The sequence below is a fragment of the Mustela nivalis genome, assembly GCF_964662115.1.
Source record: "Mustela nivalis genome assembly, chromosome: 1".
Taxonomy (NCBI): Eukaryota; Metazoa; Chordata; class Mammalia; order Carnivora; family Mustelidae; genus Mustela; species Mustela nivalis.
Window position 1 is genome coordinate 17,839,447 of NC_139020.1, and position 5,844 is coordinate 17,845,290.

A 5,844-nucleotide genomic window follows, 5' to 3' on the forward strand; every position below is an offset into this window, starting at 1 on the left:
TAGTAGAGATTTGAACTAGCCTATCACCTTGGTCAGAATTGGCACCCAAAAGGCACCCAAAGGGTGGGGCCTATACTCCTTGATAGCTAGGGAGACAGTATGCGCCCCCACTGATTGGATGTCTCCACCTGGCCTGACCCACCCTTGTATTTGGGCTTTGTTACCTGGGACTGGTTTCCGGACTTGTTTTTAAGTAAGTCCCCTGGGGGGAGGAGGGGACAGGGACAGTTTAAGTTTTACTGTATAAACAACAAAGTCATCCAAAGTCATAGTTTAACCGGATGGAATCGCTCTGGCTAAATAGGCCCTTACATTATGAACTGGGGCAGCCCAGCTAAAGGCTGGAAGATATGTTTCCAAGATGGCGCACTCACATGGCTGGCAAGTTAGTGCAGGCTGTCAGCTTGGAAGTTTGGTCAGAAGCCTCAGTTCCTCTGCACATGTGCCTCTTCACGTGGCCTGGACCTTCTGATAGCATATGGCAGAGTTCCAAGAATGAATGTCCCAAAAAAGAGGGCAGAAACTAAATGTTTATGCCCTTATATTCCCCGGTCTCAGAATGTCCATGACATCGCCTCTGTTGTACCCAGTTCATGGAGGAAGTCACGAGACCTGCCTCAGATCAGAGAGAGCGCTCACAGACTTTATCTCTTGATTAAAACCATGTCATAAAATTTTAGGCATGTTTTAAAGCCACTATATTAGGAAAAACTATATACATACGTTCCATTAGAACAAGGAGAGGTGACAGCCATTCCTCTTTCTTGATTGGCCTCGCGTAATGACCTGGTAATGGAAGATTGGGTCACACAAGGATGTAGCTCAATTCCCTTGGGTGGGACAGTTTCTTTTTATATTTTTCCATTATAGACCCATTCCCTGAACTTCGGATTCCCTGTCATCCCCTGATCTCTCCATTTGAATATTTGACAGACATCTCATACTTCACATGTTCAACATCAAACTCCCGATGTCTTGCTCCTCCTACAGCCCTCCCCTTCTCGTGAAATGACAAGTCTGCACTTCCAGTTACTTAGGCCAAAAATCACAACACACTGGTTATCCGTTTGCCTTATTCCCTTTTCTCCTGTAGGTCTTTGATGGAATGTCATCGTTTTGATGATGCTGTTCCTGCCCAGCCTGGTTAAAAGTAAACTCCCTTCCTGTCCCCAGCATTTCCTACACCCTGCCCCACATCATTTTTCCCCTTGGCACCATCTTACTTTTATGTGCTTACCGCCCTCCTTTTGTGACAACATAAATTCCGTAAAGCCAAGATTTTGTTTCTATCTTGTTCACTAACAAATCCTTAGTGCCTAGAACAGTGTCTCACCCATGACCATTGCTCAGTGACTACTTGTTTGAATAATTGCACAACTGTGGTCCTCACAGTTCGACAATTAGCGCAAAGAAAGGATTGAGGAGGGGGCAGATGGGAGGAAGGGGCATGACTTACCCAAATGTCATATAAACACTGGAGAGTACCAACAGGGCTTGTGTATCTTGTTTTGCTTTCTCAGGATCTAGTCACAGACTAGAGTTTTAAACATTCTTCATCGTATGTAGAATTTCATCAGTTTCCTGTGGTGGGCCTTTGTTTGCTTTCGTCAGTTTCCCTTGGTGGCTTCCTCCACGCGGGCGTGGACACATGGTCTGGTGGAGGAAACAGACTTCTGATCAGTTTGTGTGGCCAAGAACGACCTCTGGATTCCCTGCCTCGTGTTCACTCACCCTTCCAAACCAGAGGGTTTTATCGACGGCCAGCAACCCTTTCACATCAAGGGACAGAGCTCCAACAATAAGAAAAGGAAAGCGATCGTTCCATGAAAATTACACCTATTACTGAAGAATTGTACTTCAGCTTGGAAATTATGATGAAAGCTTCGGCAAATTGCACTGAGAAATACAGATACTTAATAGGACAGAGAAAAATGGCAACCTCAGAGAAATAAGCCCGTTAGGAGCATTCAACCGAAGGCACGTACAGTGTAGACTCTCCAAAGAGCTTCAGGAATTGAGGGAGCAAAATCGTCTGCAAGGAAATGGGTCTAGGAGAGATGAGTTTCTAGAAGCTACACTTTACCAATTTCAGTATATATTTATAATCATGTCTGGTCTCTCTTGGCTCATTTTAAACTTTGGCTACTCAGGAAAGTTCTGTGTATGTGGAAGCAGATTCTTCTTTGAGCCAAAAGGTGATCCCCAAAACATAGGACTCCCAGAAAACACCTCAGCTCTGTTCCCTGAGCTTTTCCCAACAGAGGCCTATGGATATGCAGGGCCTGGTCCACAGGCACTTATGACACTCTCTAAAGATGTTTCTGGCTAAAGATTTTGTATATATTTTTTTTAAGATTTTATTATTTATTCGAGAGAGAGAGCGTGAGTGAGGGGAGGGGCAGAGGGAGAAGCAGGCTCCCCACTGAGCAGAAAGCCAGACACAGGGCTCCCTCCCAGGACCCTGAGATCATGACCTGAGCCCAAGGCAGACGCTTCACCAACTTAGCCACCCAGGTGTCCTAAGATTTTGTATCTTTATCTCTAAGAGAATAGGAGTGTATTACGCTTGATTTTATGACTGTTTTTTAAAAAATGAATGAAGTAGTCCTCAGGTTCCCAAGCTACCTTTCATTCTAGTTACCAAAATTTTGCCCAAATGTTCAAGATCAAAGACATAGTAAAGGTAAAGTTACATTAAAGATTTCTTAGATAGGTCCCTTATTTTACTGAGGCGGTAACCAAGCCCTGTGCCCTGAGGTGACTTACCCACAGAACGTGAGCAGGACTCTGGTCTGTTCTTAACCTCCAGCAATCCCTGAGACCTGTCTTGGGATTTTTTTTTCCCCCCCTTAAGACTCCATATTAGAGCTTGTAATGCCCTCCCTTAAAGTCTGGGCTCTGCAAACTCCTACCTTATCTCCCTAACATCCTTCCCAGCTGTTGCTTTCTTGCCCCCACCCAGTGGCATAGTGCAGAGTGCACCTGCCCCCAAGTGAATTTTCCCAACAGCACTTAGGGAAATCACCAGGAGGCCCATGTGGGAGAGGGTGTCCAAAAGTACCCTTTGGTCTTCCTCCTGGGTATCCCACATGGCATAAGGTGTGTGTCACTTTCCACAATGCTGGACTGCCAAGATCGAATTCATCTTAAATGCCACAGCCACGTTGTATAAATACATTATGTGTTGTTTTCAAATTATATCAGAAAAAGACTAACTTCAAGGTGCTGATAAGGTAAAATAGAAAGTCACCTCTCTAATAGGCCACACAGATATGGGATTTGAAGATTACCCTACAATATCTTCCTGTTCTGAAAGTCCCCACCCCGTCACCGGTAGCATTCACTATGTCACTATGATTTTGTGGGGTCAAGAGAATGCATTACGGGTCCAGTTTTCACTGTGGTGAACAGAAGAGTGTACGACTGGTAAAGGGGCCAAGGAGGCCAGGTTAGGACAGAAAATTTGCCAGAAAAAAAAATTTAAATATCCTTGGGTTTTAATGATTTTATTCTCTAACAGGCAAAACGTCAGGAGCAATCAGGTGATGAGGGAGATATATAACATGGTGGTATTTCTCCCCACTTCTTTCCAGAATAAGGTTTAAGGAAGAATTGTGGTATCTTAGCTAAAATAAAGCGGCAGTTTCACCGTGGATTTTAGGGGCCGGGGGTAGGACCCCTGGCTGTCCCCGCCCTGCATTCTCAGTTTTGCCCTTCAGCCAGGCGTGCCTCTCAGCAGTTACCTAGGCGGATGGAATGCCCGAAAAGCCCCAGCGCCAGGCAGCCCATCACCTCTGCCTGACGATCATTTTCTTTTTTTTTTTTTTTTTTTAAAGATTTTATTTATTTACTTGAGAGAGAGACAGTGAGAGAGAGCATGAACGAGGAGAAGGTCAGAGAGAGAAGCAGACTCCCCATGGAGCTGGGAGCCCGATGCGGGACTCGATCCCGGGACTCCAGGATCATGACCTGAGCCAAAGGCAGTCGTCCAACCAACTGAGCCACCCAGGCGTCCCCTGACGATCATTTTCAAGGCTGCAAGTGCTTCTGTGCGGGAGAAACAATTAGAATGTTCTCACGCAAAGGACAGCTGGAGGGAAGTTTTTCTTTTTCCCGTCCTAGACAGTAGGCAGAATCCTAACCTCAGAAAGCTTTGAGGAAAAGAGAAAAAGAAAAAAAGAAAGAAAAGAAAAGAAAAGAAAAGAAAGGAACAGAATACAGATGTTTCCTTTAAAGAAAGGAAAAGCACAGTAGGCAGATAGAAAGGAACCTAGAATGAACGTCTAGAAACGGTTTAGTCTGTTATCACGCAAACGGCTTTGACACCGGCATTCTCATTGTACCTACATTTTACTAAACTAATTGCAAAGCCAGCCCTGTGTTGTCTGAGCATTCTTTTTTTTTTTTTTACTGTTTATGCTAATGGGTTTTGTGGATAGTGGATTAGTTGCATTTTAATGCCCAGAGGCGAAAAGATGAAAATATTTCGAGGATGGGAATGGATGATAAAGCATCCTGCTGCTGTGGTTTCAGACACAGAACTACGTGATTTTCTGTTTCCGTGTGTGTTGCCTGTGCTGGCTTCCCCATTCTGACAACATCCACAGAGACTTTTCCCAATCCAGTGTCTCCTGCCTGTTATTTTGCTTTATACCATCCTCTAAACTGTTCCTTAAAATTTCCTAAAATTACAGATAAGTCTGGCAAATGTATATGGCTCACTGCACAGACACCTCTATTTAATTTTCCTATGGAAAAGTGGATTAACTTAAGGGAAAGAAAATAACATGACTAATACAAGAAAAAAATGTTGGTGAAAGGTAGCAATGTTTTCAGGAGGATGGAGAGAAGATTCTGGGCTTGTAGACCCGCCAAAGGCTTGAAGAATATTTACTCTGGCTTCGCAGGGGCTGAGTCTCTATCTTCGCATGATAAAATGCTGGATCTTACCCACAACCAGTATAAGGTTTCCTGTCTTGAAGCTTGGCGGGCACAAATGGCCTCGTTAGATCCTTTCAGAAAGCAACTCGAGTGTTGCGGACATTCCAAAACTTAATGCAGTAATTATCTGTTCTCAACTACCAGTGTGGAGCCCTTTTAGATTAAATTCAGATGGGCCAGAGGCACAGGTTGTCCCTTCCGGACACAACCCAGTGATTTCTAACCATTTCACTGACAGTGAGGCTCCAGTGGGTTTTTAAACAATGCAGACAACAGACCGCAAAGGGTTTCTTTCCCTTTATTTTATTTTATTTTATTTTATTTTATTTTATTTTTTTGAATGAGGAGGGAGTGGTAGGGTAGGGTAAGTAGAGAGATCTTAGAGATGCTACAAATGACTTCTGCAAATAAATCTTTTCCAATCTGAATAGCAAATTGATCCTTGAGCTTTTCATGTTTGGCTTTTTCCTTCTTCTCGTCAATCAAGCACCTAAGAAATTGTTGGATCACTAAGTTGGACACCTGAGACAAAAATAACATGTATCAAGTATATTTCCAAAAGAGAGAGAGAGAGAGGAAAATAAAAGGAAACCAAGGCACTTCCTGCCAACAGACCTCTATGAGCAGGACAGGTGAACATGAAACTTAGAATGGATTTTTCTTGAACTTTCCAAGGAAGAATATCCCAGGAGGGGTTTGTCTATTGTCATGGAGAACACAAAATCACTCTTGGGTTTCCCACTGATTTGGCAAAGAGCAGAGAAGGACGACACTGACCGCAAACCAGTATCTCCCTTACGTCACTCACATTCCCAGGATGCGCACAGGCGCACGCGCACCACAAACCAGGCTGGGAGCCACACCAACACGAACCCATACGCTAGAAATAGGACCCTTCAAATG

At 44.0% G+C, this 5,844-nt stretch overlaps 1 long non-coding RNA gene across 1 annotated transcript; it reads right to left on the bottom strand.

Annotated features, from left to right (window-relative positions):
- Window positions 1-551: 551 nt before the first annotated feature.
- LOC309869355 lies at window positions 552-1,532 on the bottom strand. The gene is made up of 3 exons (XR_014314128.1): window positions 1,457-1,532; window positions 724-786; window positions 552-612 (listed from the first exon to the last, which is right to left on the bottom strand). It is a non-coding gene; the product is annotated as an uncharacterized lncRNA (long non-coding RNA).
- Window positions 1,533-5,844: the final 4,312 nt, after the last annotated feature.